The 13,188-nt window shown below is 43.9% G+C and overlaps 1 protein-coding gene across 3 annotated transcripts in view; it reads right to left on the bottom strand.

Moving 5' to 3' along the window:
- Window positions 1-865: 865 nt before the first annotated feature.
- The window catches only part of LOC145359576 (kelch-like protein 25), a 42,237-nt gene continuing 29,914 nt past the window's right edge, over window positions 866-13,188 (bottom strand). For all 3 annotated transcript variants that reach the window (XM_080214252.1, XM_080214254.1, XM_080214253.1), the window contains one exon: window positions 866-1,039. The gene's annotated coding sequence lies outside the window, so the exon portion shown is untranslated. The remainder of the gene's footprint in view (window positions 1,040-13,188) is intronic.

Below are 13,188 nucleotides of genomic sequence, written 5' to 3' on the forward strand. Positions count from 1 at the left end.
GAGGTTTACAAGATTATGACAGGCTTGGATTGAGTGGATAGTTAGAGAAAGCAGCCAGCATAATCACGGACCCCACGCATCTCTTCCACCTTCTTTGGGAAAAAGATACAAAAGTCTACGTACCAACCAACTCAAGAACAGCTTCTTCCCTGATGTCATCAGGCTTTTGAATAGTCCTATTACATATTTCATTGATCTTTCTCTGCATCCTGGCTGTGACAAACTGTAAAACTATGGATCAGTTTCCAGATCTGGGTTCTCCTGTGGTTAGACACAACATATTCTCCCACGCTGATTCACACATCTTTGATTATTCCTTGTGGTAATGCGTTCCATATTTTAACCAGAAAAATACACTTCCAATCCTCTCCCTTTATGTTTCATAATAGAGTCCTCAAGATTTATTTCTTGTTTGAATTTTATTTTATAATTAAAAACGTATCCAACACAATACACAGAGATCGCTTTTATTGAGTTGCAAGTTCCACAGTAATTCCATCCAAACTGACATTTAAAAGAGACACTTCAAAAGATTAATCTATTTCTGATGTAACAGCTAGTAACAAAATTTTAGAAACTTGTGCGTTTTCCTGAAATATCCAAAGTAATGCGCCAAATTCTCTAATGGAGATCTACAGCTCTTTCCCCAATAAAAAAAAAATCCCTTTCGTAAATGGTAGCAGTTCCCTCGGAAGCTGGCTTTGTGCAATTGAACAGGTTTCTAGATAAAACGGCACTGCTTTCTCACAACCAGCTGGGCCAATGGTGCCAAAAACACCCTCAGGCAAGTGCCACAGTTGTCAGGGCCACGCCAAGTTCAACAGTTTAATTTGACACCCCCCCCCCCGCAACCCTCCCCCCCCAGATCTCCTCCTTCATTTCCTCTAAAGCTGCTAAATAATACTCCCAGCTACAATAACAATGGCAGTCCATCAGATCAGCTGGCCAGGCACAGGTTATGCAGTTTGTTGCTCCGTTGAAAGCCGAGAGAAGCCATTGTCCAAGGTCCCAGCCACTGGCAGCTTGGTGCGAAAATATCCTGCGGACAAAGCAGAACAGAGCATCACGTCAAAGAACAAGAACAAAGAACGGTACAGCACAGACCCTTCAGCCCACCAAGTCTGTGTTGACACACATGCCTCTCTAATCTAATAATTTCTTACCTCTACATGGTCCATATTCCTCTATTCCCTGCCAATTCATGTACCTAACTAGATGCCTCTTGAACCTTGTTATAGTATCTGCTTCCACTATATCCCCAGCAGCCTGTCCCAGGCATTCACCAGCCTCTATGTGGAAAAACCTGCCCCTTACATCTCTTTTAAACCTCCTCCTCTCACTCTCAATCTATCCCTCCCATGTAATTAACTCTTCAACCCTGGGAAAAAGACTCTGACTATCCACTCAATCCAAGCCTGTCATAATCTTGTAAACCTCTATCAGGTCCCCCCTCATCCTCTGAGGCTCCAATGAAAACAATCTAAGTTTGTTCAACCTTTCTTCATAGTCCATATCCTCCAAACCAGGCAACATCCCACATTTTTCAGCATTTTCTCTTTTGGTTTCAGATTCCTGCATCGGCAGTAATTTGTTTTTATACATGATCTCAGACCTTTGTACCTTTTTTCCAATGGAAGAAGGTGGAAGAGAGTATTCACCCTATTATAGAAAGGATATTATTGAACTAGAAAGAGTGCAAGAAAGATTCACTAAGATGCTACTGGGACTTGATGGATTGAGTTATAAGGAGAGGCTGAATAGACTGGGACTTTTTCCTCTGGAGCGTAGGAGGCTGAGGGTGATCTTATAGAGGTCTATAAAATAATGAGGGGCGTAGACAAGGTAGATAGTCAATATCTTTTCCCAAAGGCAGGGGAGTCTAAAACTAGAGGCCATAGGTTTAAGGTGAGAGGAGAGAGATACAAAAGTGTCCAGAGGGGCAATTTTTTTCACACAGAAGGTGGTGAGTTTCTGGAACAAGCTGCCAGAGGTAGTAGAGGCAGCTACAATTTTATCTTTTAAAAAGCATTTAAATAGTTACATGGGTACAATGGGTATAGAGGGATATGAGCCAAATGTGGGCAATTGGGATTAGTTTCGGGGTTTTAAAAAAAGGGTGGCATGGACAAGTTGGGCCAAAGGGCCTATTTTCACGCTGTAAACCTCTATGACTCTATGCCTGGGGTGCGTAGCATCCTTAATTATGCTGGTTGCTTTTCCAAGGCAGCGGGAAGTGTAGATAATGTCAATACAAACGAGGATGGAGAATCTGACGTTAAATCTCCATTCCCTGCAGTGAGACCAGAAATTCCCACTGGACGGCTATACGATTCCACCCTTAGTCTGGACAAATGATTTGTTTCTTTACTACAATCACCATTACCACTCCCTTTGCCTTTAGTTCCACGATTTCTGTTCTCATTTAATCTCTGCTACCCTCCACCTTATCCCACAGTTTTCCCTTTTGTTCGTCCTCCACCAGCCCCACCCATACCCCCTTCCCAATACCCTCAACCCCCTGCATAAAACTCATCACATTTTACCTTAATTCAGTTCTGAATTACAATTGTATTCAACTCGAAACATTAACTCTCTCTTCACTGCTGCTGCCAAACCTGATGAGTATTTCCAGCATTTTGTTTTTATAACTCACATTGGGCTTCTTGGCTTGTAAATGCAAAATAGGCAGCAAGAAAGAACTGAGGTTTTAACAACTGTACAATTGTAAAGAAGCATGTGTTGAATACATTAACAAGTATCACAAACACATTTGAAATTGGCTTTGGGAATTCGGAAAGCAGATGTCACGAACTAGGTATCTGACTGATCTATAAATAGATTTCCAGAGAACTCTCCGATGACTCTGCAGTTAAAACATCCAATATCCATGCTTTTGATTTCTATCCAACAGCTCCCGTATGCATATCGGGACTGGGCTCATTCCCAATCCTTGCTAATATTTAACTGTCTATTGCTTGGCGATGGAAGCAGAGGAAAGCAGAACATGGGGCACAGAAAGGGAAAAAAGTGCTCCTTATTTCACCTCTTCCTAAATGAAACCAGAGTGTTTGGCAATAAATTTGTCTGGCTGTCAACCGGGCTGATAAAGATGAGTATTTTCATTGGAGGAACTTTTCACTTTGAAGGAGATGAGAGGAAAACTGGTGAATAAAGTGTAATAACAGTCAGACTGAAGGCGAAAGAGCCACGTAAAACTCTCAGAACCACTGTGGGAGGACAACACTGTCGAGTTTGGTGATTCCGCTAAGCAAATTCCCACAGCTCACTGGTATCAGCTTCATTCGACTGCTTCAGAGCTATTTTGAGAGAGACTGGGAGCACACTTTATTTATAGCAGCACAGTGGTTAGCACTGCTGTCTCATAGTGCCAGGGACCCTGGTTCGATTCCTGGCTGGGTTTCTGTCTATGTGAAGTCTGCACGTTCTCCCCATGTCTATGCAGGTTTCCTCTGGGTGCTTCAGCTTCCTCCTACCTACACATGCAGGTTAGGTGCATTGGCCATGCTAAATTCTCCCTCAGTGTACCTGAACAGGCACAGGAGTGTGACGACTAGGGGATTTTCACAGTAACTTCACGGATTTGATTTATTGTTGTCACATGAATTAGCATACAGTGAAAAGTGTTGTTTCTTATGTGCTATGCAAACAAAACATACCGTTCATAGAGAAGGAAACGAGAGAGTGCAGAATGAAGTGTTACAGTCATAGCTAGGGAAAGATCAACCTAATGCAAGGTAGGTCCATTCAAAAGTCTGATGGCAGCAGGAGAGAAGCTGTTCTTGAGTCGGTTGGTATGTGACCTCAGACTTTTGTATCTTTCTCCCGACGGAAGAAGGTGGAAAAGAGAATTGCAGTGTTAATTTAAGCCTACTTGTGACACTAATAAAGAAACTTTCTTAAAGAAACTTTAAACTTCAGCGCACAAGGCCTTCAGGCCTCAGGCAGGTAGGGTGGCAGAGTTTAAGAAAGAGGAGCAGTGGTAGGCCATTCTGCCCTTTGAGCCCAATCTAACATTCAGTGAGATCATGGCTGGTTTTCGACATTAACACCATTTTGTTGCACTATCCCACAATCACTTGATGTTTTAACATGTAGAAATTTATCAATCATTTTCTTAAACATGCTCAACAATTAAGACTTCACAACCAAATGCAACTAAAAACTGCATTAAGATTCAAATTAAAAAAACTGCCATGGGAAGTACATAAGTAGAGATTCCCTCTGCCTGACATCATGTGCACACATTATTCCTAAAGGGACGCAATCCACTTAAACAAACCCAAGAATATGGGACAAGTTGGGAAAAGTTAATCTGAGGGACCCCAATGTGTTGGGAAATTCTGGTGCAATTCTCACTACAACCAACTGGGACTGAACACCCTCGCTGTCTTGTATCAATGTTGATGCTGGATGTATGGGTTCAGATGTGAAGAATACTCACCCCTGAAGCTGGGCCTAACCCTCCATTAAGACACCAAGAAGATAATCAACCCACAACCTTCTAATTAGAAGAAGAGTGCCACCAATCAAACCAAATCAATGTGAGGGAGAGTCAGTGTAAAAAACAAGGAAATCCATTCCATATACTTCCCAGTGTAGAAAGCACTGAGAATGTTAAGTTTAACACTTTATAAATTGTTGCAGTGTTAAAATTATAGAACCATTAAATCCCTACAATGCAGAAGGAGGCCAGTTGGCCCATTGAGCCTGCACTGACAGCAATCCCACCCAGGCCCTATCTCCGTGACCCCACGCATTTACCCTGCTAATCCCCCTGACGCTAAGGTGGGGTTTTCCTCTCTAGACTGGAAGATTGCACCCAAGCTCAACAGACATTCCCGTTGTCCATCCCTCACCCACTCCGATTCCGTGGTGGGTGGGGCGGTGGAATTCCAGTGTATGGGTCAAATTAGCATGGCCAATCAATGTAACCCACACTTCTCTGGACTGTGAAAGGAAACCGGAGCACCCGGAGGAAACCCACGCAGACAGGGGGAGAACATACAAACTCCACACAGTCATCCAAGGCCACAACTGAGCACGGGTTCCCGGTGCTGTGAGGCAGCAGTGCTAATCACCGTGCCGCCATGCTGCCTCAAGGTTAAAACAATCCCAAGACTTTGTCTCAAGAGGCATATGGAGAATAGGAAGATAAGTGTTTTTTTTTGGACCCCTTAATCTAAGTTCAAATCACTGAATTAAAGAAAGTTGGAGGGAGGGTGTATCAAAGGAGATGTTTCTAAAGCTTACAAATAACTGACAATAAAGCTTTATGGAGAAGGACAGTGCAACAGTTACAGGGGTCAAAGTTTGACTTGTGTGTATAGGCCTAGTCTTTTACTGACACTTTCTCTTGTACTGGAGAGAACGGTAATGCTCCTCCCTTTCTCTCTAGGTCAACCATTCTTTAAGATATTTATAGGCTCTAATTGCACTTCTCAAGGGTATTGCCATTTGATAGTTCTTCCTTTCAGCTGGCTCAGAATCCAAACACTGCCCTTTCCGGCAATCTTTGGAAAACAAGTCAGCCGATGACATGAAAAATACAAAAGAGTCTTTCTGAGTGAAAGGAAGATCACCTGAACGGTATTGTTAACAGAACCACAGTAAACTTTCCTGGCTTAACAACACAAACATAAGGGTATCACAGCGCTCTGCTGTGCCTGTGCATGAGGCGTTTCAATGGGAGTTCTATGAAACTGGGTGGTGCATGGTTTTCACCTTGGCATAGGGTGGTAACAACCAAAACTCAGGCGGGGATGGGATTAAGCAGTGGTGTAGCCATAACTTGACACTCCAAAACTGAATTGCGGGCTGCCCTTCAGTAGGAATGTAAAACTGAGGTGATCTGAGCTCTGGCACCCCTGTGTCCACATCCATTCCCCCATCCATCCCATCGCGGTCCATTCACCCCAACATTGGGGCAAAGCTGTCAGCTGCTAAGTGCCCCTCCTCTCTGGAGCTCATTCTTATTCACCACCTTCCAAACAAAAAAAACTTCTCAAAATTTTAATTTTTAACTGTCTTGGTTAATCCCCTATCTGTTCCCATATGTAAGATTTCTTTTCTTCTCTCATACAAAAATCATGGCTGGAGTTTTCCAACCATTCACACCTCACCACCGCTGTCAGCGAGGATTGAGAATTTAGTGCTCAGGCAAATCTCCGTTCACTGTGACGGGTCCAGAAAATCCCTCCAGCGTGTACAGCCAGAGAATTCTGCCCCTATGTTTTAGATAGCTATTAGATAAATGTAAATTATCAGACATCCCCATGCTGCATTGGTATCCTGGTAGTCATTCCTTTAACTAAAACTACAAAAGGTTCAGTCATTTCCCTCATGAGTATTTTGGGATCTTGCTGTGCTTATTAAAGGAGCTGCTGTTTGCCTACATAGCAAATCACTGCTCTGCAACATTCCCGAGAGTCATGAGGAGACACTCTTTAAATGACAATCTTTCTTCCCTCCTGATACCTTGAACAAGTCAGGGCTGCTTCTCTCTTGCCCGGTGCCATCCTAAGAGTAGTGGATACATCAACCTTGTTCCTTGTGGGTTTCCTCCCCTATGATGGAGTCATTGATCTATTTGGGTGGCATAATGGCACAGCACTGCTGCCTCACAGCGCCAGGGACCCGGATTCGATTCCTGGCTTGGGTCACTGGCTACAGGGAGTCTGCACGTTCTCCCCGTGTCTGCATGGATTTCCTCTGGGTGCTACGGTTTCCTCCCATAGTCTGAAAGACGTGCTAGTTGGATGCACCGGCCATGCTAAATTCTCCCCCAGTGTACACGAACAGGCACCAGAGTGTGGCGACTAGGGGATTTTCACAGTAATTTCATTGCAGTGTTAATGTAAGCCTATTGTGACACAAATAAATAAACTTAAATGTAATTGTGCTCCCAACTATAAAATGATGTTTTATGAGCTCACCCATATAAAAAAATAGCAAAATTAACATATTAGTTATTATACTTTAGTCTTACAGTGAATAAGGATACAAAAATTAATCCAAAGATATTTCTCTTGGCACTTGCCGGTGTAGTCACATTTTCTATAAGGAAGGCATCACATTTATTCGCAACTTCATGACATTTAGAAAGTTCTTCATTTTTGAGGTGTTAATTAATGCAAGTTTATCGTTTCATTACCAGAGCCAAAGGAAGAAAACAAGCAGTTTGATGTAGAGCCAACATTAGACAAGATTTCTGCATGATCGCATTACCAGAATGGTAATAAAATTGCTTGCCTGGTGAAACATATGGTCCCACAGGCACTAGCACTTGTTTGCTAGTGTCCGTCCTTCAGTGACTGACAGCCAAAGATGTATAGGTTGGGTGGATTGGCTATGCTAAATTACCCCTAAGTGTCCCAAAGAGTCAACCCGCGGAAAACAACGGTCTCAGATGAGGTAACCAGACAAGCACTCAGATCCTATGCAGACCAGCTGGTGGAGGTATTCACAGACATCTTCAACCTCTCTTTACATCAATCTCAGGCCTCTATCTGCTTCAAGAAGATGACCATCATCCCAGTACCAAAGAAAAGCAGCGAGCCTTATAGACCATCATCCAGTGGCTTTGACTTCCAACATTGTGAAGTGCTTTGAAAGGTTAGTTATGGCACAAATCAATTTCTGCCTCCCAGATTGCCTGGATCCACTACAGTTAGCCTATCATTGCAACAGGTCCACAGCAGATGCCATCTCCCTGGCCTTACACTCAGCCCTGGAACACCTAGATAACAAAGACACCTATGTCAGACTCCTATTCATAGACTGCAGCTCAGTCTTTAACACCATTATTCCTGCGAAAAGCATCTACAAACTTCGTGACCTAGGGCTTGGTTCCTCCCTCTGCAACTGGATCCTAGACTTCCTAAACCACAGACTGCAGTCAGTAAGGATAGGCAACAACACTTCCTCCACGATCATTCTCAACACCAGTGCTCCGCAAGCCTGTGTCCTCAGCTGCTTACTATCCTCCTTATACACTGACTGCATGGCCAAATTCCCCTCCACCTCGATATAAATTTGCTGATGACACCATCGTAGTGGGTTGGATCTCAAACAATGACGAGACAGAGTACAGAAAAGAGATAATCTGGTGAACTGGTGAGACAACAATAATCACTCCTTCAATGTCAACAAAACGAAGGGGATAGTTATCAACTTCAGAAAGCGTAGTAGAGGACATGTCCCTGTCTACATCAATGGGGACAAAGTTGAAATGGCTAGAACTTCAAGTTTTTAATGGCCAGACATGAAACAACCTGTCTTGGTCCCTCCATGCTAACGCTATAGTCAAGAAGGCCAAACTCTACTTTCTCAAGAGACTAAGGAAATTTTGGCATGCCCACTACAACTCTCACCAATTTCTATAGGTGCACCATAGAAAGCATTCTTGCCAGTTGTATCACAGCTAGGAATGGCTCCTGCTCGGTCCAAGACTGCAATAACTACAAAGGATCGTGAATGAAGCCCAGTCAATCACTCAAACCAGCGTCCCATCCACTGACACTGTCTAGACTTCCCGCTGCCTCAGAAAAGCAGCCAGAATAACCAAGGACCCAACGCACCCTGGATATACTCTCCTCCACTTTCTGCCATCAGGAAAAAGATACAAAAGTCTGAGGACATGTACCAACCGACACAAGAACAGCTTCTTCCCTGCTGCCATCAGACTTTTGAATGAACCTGTCTTGCATTAAGTTGATCTTTCTCTATACCCTAGCTATGACTGTAGCACTACATTCTGTGCTCTCTCCTTTCCTTCCCAATGTACGGTATGCTTTGTCTGCATTGCACACAAGAGACAATACTTTTCACTGTCTCCTAGTACATGCGACAATAATAAATCAAATCAAACCAAGATGTGTTGAATAAGGGGATTAGTGGGGTAAATACAAGAGGTTATGGGGAGATGGCCTGGATAAGATACTCTCCTGGAGGGCCGGTGAGGAATTAATGGGCAGAAGGTCCTCCTTCTGCACTGCAGGGATTCTATGATTTAGTTATCTGACATGGCAGTCAAGAGCAATATTACTCTCAAACAACATCCACCCACTACTGTTCAGCAGCAATAACTGTTTAGCGATCAGGAGCAAGAACCATGACTAATTTTGCCTCCACCTTAATGATGGAAACAGGTGATAATTTTGCTACTGTCCTGCAGTTGAGATGAGCTGCCTCAGCACGGGGAGTGAAGCTGGGAGTAAGACGTCCACAGTGGGTCAAATATCTACAGGTGCGAGGGATGGGTTAATAAATACCAGCCCCGTCCACATTCAACAATTTTCAAAGCACAGAGAACCTTTTGTACAACTGAGCAGGAAGTTTAATAGAGCAACATGGAACGGCGCAGATTTATTATGACCTGTCTGCTAGACAAAGCCTGTCAGGCTTGCATTGTTCCTTATCACAAAGCACATAATCAGCTCTGCTGTGGTGGAGACCAACTTGACAGGAGACTAGAGAAGCCAACGACTCAGTGGCTCTGAAAGCCACCTAGTATCTGTGAGTCTTGCGTTCGCTGAGTCCGTAACAGTGGCATCAATTCAACTAAACTAGGTCTGTGTATTGTCACCAGTCTAGGCATAGCTGGTCATTTTCTGAAGCCGCTTTGACTCTCAGAATAAAACCAACCCGCACTTTTGAACCTTTCTTTATCTCTTTGTTCTGGTTATATAAAGTGTTTGTTTAGTAGTCATTACTTAAAGCTCCAGCGGTGCTGCATAGGGTGCTTGCAATGTGTAAAGCAGAATGAAGCCAACTGCTCTATTAGCTCCCAGATTCAATTGCACGGAGTTAGCCAAGCGAAGAGTTCTTAACCTCATCACCAGGTTTGTTTTGGTGAACCCTGGGGAGCATCCTGGCAGTGCAGGAAATCAGCCAGGGGAACCATTCACTTGCCCTTCCTACAGGTGCACTGGTTTGGGGGTGATGGATTTTTCTTTTAAATTCATTGGTGGGACATGGGCGTCGCTGGTTGGCCAGCATTTATTGCCCATCCCTTGTTGCCCTTGGAGGACAGTTGAGAATCACATTGCTGTGGCTCTGGAGTCACATGTAGACCAGACCGGATAAGAACAGCAGATTTCTTTCCCTAAAGGACATTAGTGAACCAGATTGGTTTTTCCGACAATAGTTTCATGGTCATCAGTAGATTCTAAATTCCAGATTTTTTTTTACTGAATTCAAATTCCACCATCTGACGTGGCAGGATTTGAACCTAGGTCCACCAGAACATGAGCTGAGTTTCTGGATTAATAGTCTAGTGATAAACCACTAGGCCATTGCCTTCCCTGAGAATGGCATGAGAAAGGATGAGAATGACATCAAAACCCTCCATTCCACTAATCAATTCCACACTAACCCTGGGTAATTTTTTTTATTCAATCATGGGGGCAGCACAATGGCTCACAGTGGTTAGCACTGCTGCCTCACAGGGCAGAGACCCGGGTTCGAATCCCAGCTTGGGTCACTGTCTGTGTGGCGTCTGCATGTTCTCCCCATGTCTGCGTGTGTTTCCTCCCACGGTGCAAAGATGTGCGGGTTAGGTGGATAGGCCCATGTCAAATTGCCCCTTAGTATCAGGGGGACTAGCCACAGTAAATGCATGGGGCAATGGCGATACGGCCTGGGTGGGATTGTGGTCAGTGCAGATTTGATGGATTCTATGGTACTTTGTGACATGGTCATCGCTAGCTGGCCAGCGTTTATTACCCATGAAACAAAAACAGAAAAACTTGGAGAAACTCAGCAGGTTTGACAGCACCTGTGAAGAAAGAACAGAGCCTTTTCTCTGGCTCTATTCTTTCTTCACAGGTGCTGTCAAACCTGCTGAGTTTCTCCAGCTTTTTCTGTTTTTGTTTCAGATTCCAGCATCTGCAGTATTTTGCCATTTACTGCCCATCCCTAGATGCCTGAGAGGGATTGTGTCAACCACATTGCTGTGGCTCTGGAGCTGCACGTAGGCCAGACCAAGTAAAGACGGCAGATTTCCTTCCCTAAAGGACATACTAAACCAGATGAATTTTTCCAACAATTGACAATGGTTTTTCATAGTCAGCAGTAGATTCTTAATTCCAGATATTTTTTATTGAATTTAAATTCTATCAGATGCCGTGGTGGGATTCGAACCTGGGTCCCCAGAATATTAACTGAGTTTCTGGATTGATAGTCTAGCAATAATACCAGTAGGCCATCGCCTGTCCTAGGTGACATTTTACAGGTAAAATTTAAAGGGACATCTTCAGGAGAGAAGATGAAACTTTGAAAGAACTGCTACATATACTGGTATTATTAATAAAATATTGGACAGGATTTTATGGCCTCATTTGTCCAAAACTGAGTCAGACTTTTCCATGTTCTGCCGCTCTGATTCCTGTGGCAGGGAGATGGTAAAATTCAAACCATTATATTTAGTTGTTTTTCAGTTTTATTTATTAGTGTCACGAGTAGGCTTACATTAACACTGCAATGAAGTTACTATGAAAATCCCCTAGTTGCCGCACTCCGGCGCCTGTTCAGGTACACCGAGGGAGAATTTAGCAAGGCCAATGCACCTAAACAGCACGTCTTTCAGACTGTGGAAGGAAACCAGAGCACCTGGAGGAAACCCATGTAAATAAGGGCAGAGCATGCACACTCCACACAGATAGTGACCCAGGTTGGAAATCGAACCTGGGTACCTGGCGCCATGAGGCAGCAGTGCTAAACACTGTGCCACTGTGCCATCCATAAAATTTAAGATTACGTTATTGCTAAAATGAAGACAACTAAAAGGAATTTTAATCCATTTTAAACTCATCATAATTCATTGTTTCTTCACACAGAGAGGAAATGCTCAAACCTCTGTGTGCAGTTCTGGTCGCCACATTATAGGAACACATTGGAGAAGGCGCAGAGGAGATTCACAAGGTTGCTGCCTGCGATGGAACATTAAAGTTATAAAGAGAGGTTGGATAGGCTTGAGTTGTTTTCTCTCCACATCTTGTTTTCTCTGGAGCAGAGAAGGGCGACCCGATTGAGGTGCTCAAGATTATGAGGGGCATGGACAGGGTGGATAGGGAACAGCCGTTCCCCTTAGTTGAAGGGTCAGCTATGAGGGGACACAAGTTAAGAGTGAGGGGTGGGAGGTTTGGGAGGGATTTGAGGAAAAACATTTTTACCCAGAGGTGGTGAGGGTCTGGAATGCGCTGCCTGGGAGGGTGGTGGAGGCGGGATGCCTCACATCCTTTAAAAAGTACCTGGATATGTATTTGGCACATCATAACATTCAAGGCTGTGGGCCAAGTGCTGGCAAGTGGTCTTAGGTGGGCAGGTCAGGGTATTTCATGCGTCAGTGCAGACCTGGTGGGCTGAAGGGCCTCTTCTGCACTGGAGGATTCTGTGATTCTTTAAAACAAAACAGCTATTCTAGTTTGGCACAGATTTAGCTGCTTTTGAGCTTTGAGATTTCAGTCCAAGTTCCCAGCTACTTTCATTGTTCCTATTTTGGATGCTGCTTCCACTATTCAGGCACGAAGCAATTAGGGACTAACAATGCCATAATCATTGCCTGCTACTGGCTCTTTGATCTCTCAAAAGGATTTTCAATTAACTCTTGCAGAGCAGGCATTTTTTGCCTTCACTTATTTAATTTCTTGATCTCATTAACTTTTTTGCTTCTCCAGCAGTTACAGTTCCAAAGGTCTAGGTCATCTCCAGGGACATGCCCTAACGACCATGTTTCACGTGTGGAGTCAGATAGAAAGTCCTAGCGAGGTTTTCAGTTGGGATTTGGCTACGATGCTCTTCCCATCTTCTCTCCTTGTCAATGGTTTGCACACAGGCCCATTACAGAAGGAGCTCCCAAAGAGCGTAAACAGGAGTCATAGAGGTTTACAGCATGGAAACAGGCCCTTCGGCCCAACTTGTCCATGCCATCCTTTTTTTAAAACCCCCAAGTTAACCCCAATTGCCTGCATTTGACCCATATCTCTCTATACCCATCGTACCCATGTAACTGTCTAAATGCTTTTTAAAAGATAAAGTTGTACCCGCCTCTGCTATTGCCTCTGGCAGCTTGTTCCAGACTCTCACCACCCTCTGTGTGAAAAAATTGCCCTCTGGGCACTTTTGTATCTCTCTCCTCTCATCTTAAACCTATGGCCTCTAGTTTTAGAC

This window comes from Carcharhinus amblyrhynchos, chromosome 28 (assembly GCF_965287045.1).
Source record: "Carcharhinus amblyrhynchos chromosome 28, sCarAmb.v2.hapA, whole genome shotgun sequence".
NCBI classification, from domain to species: Eukaryota; Metazoa; Chordata; class Chondrichthyes; order Carcharhiniformes; family Carcharhinidae; genus Carcharhinus; species Carcharhinus amblyrhynchos.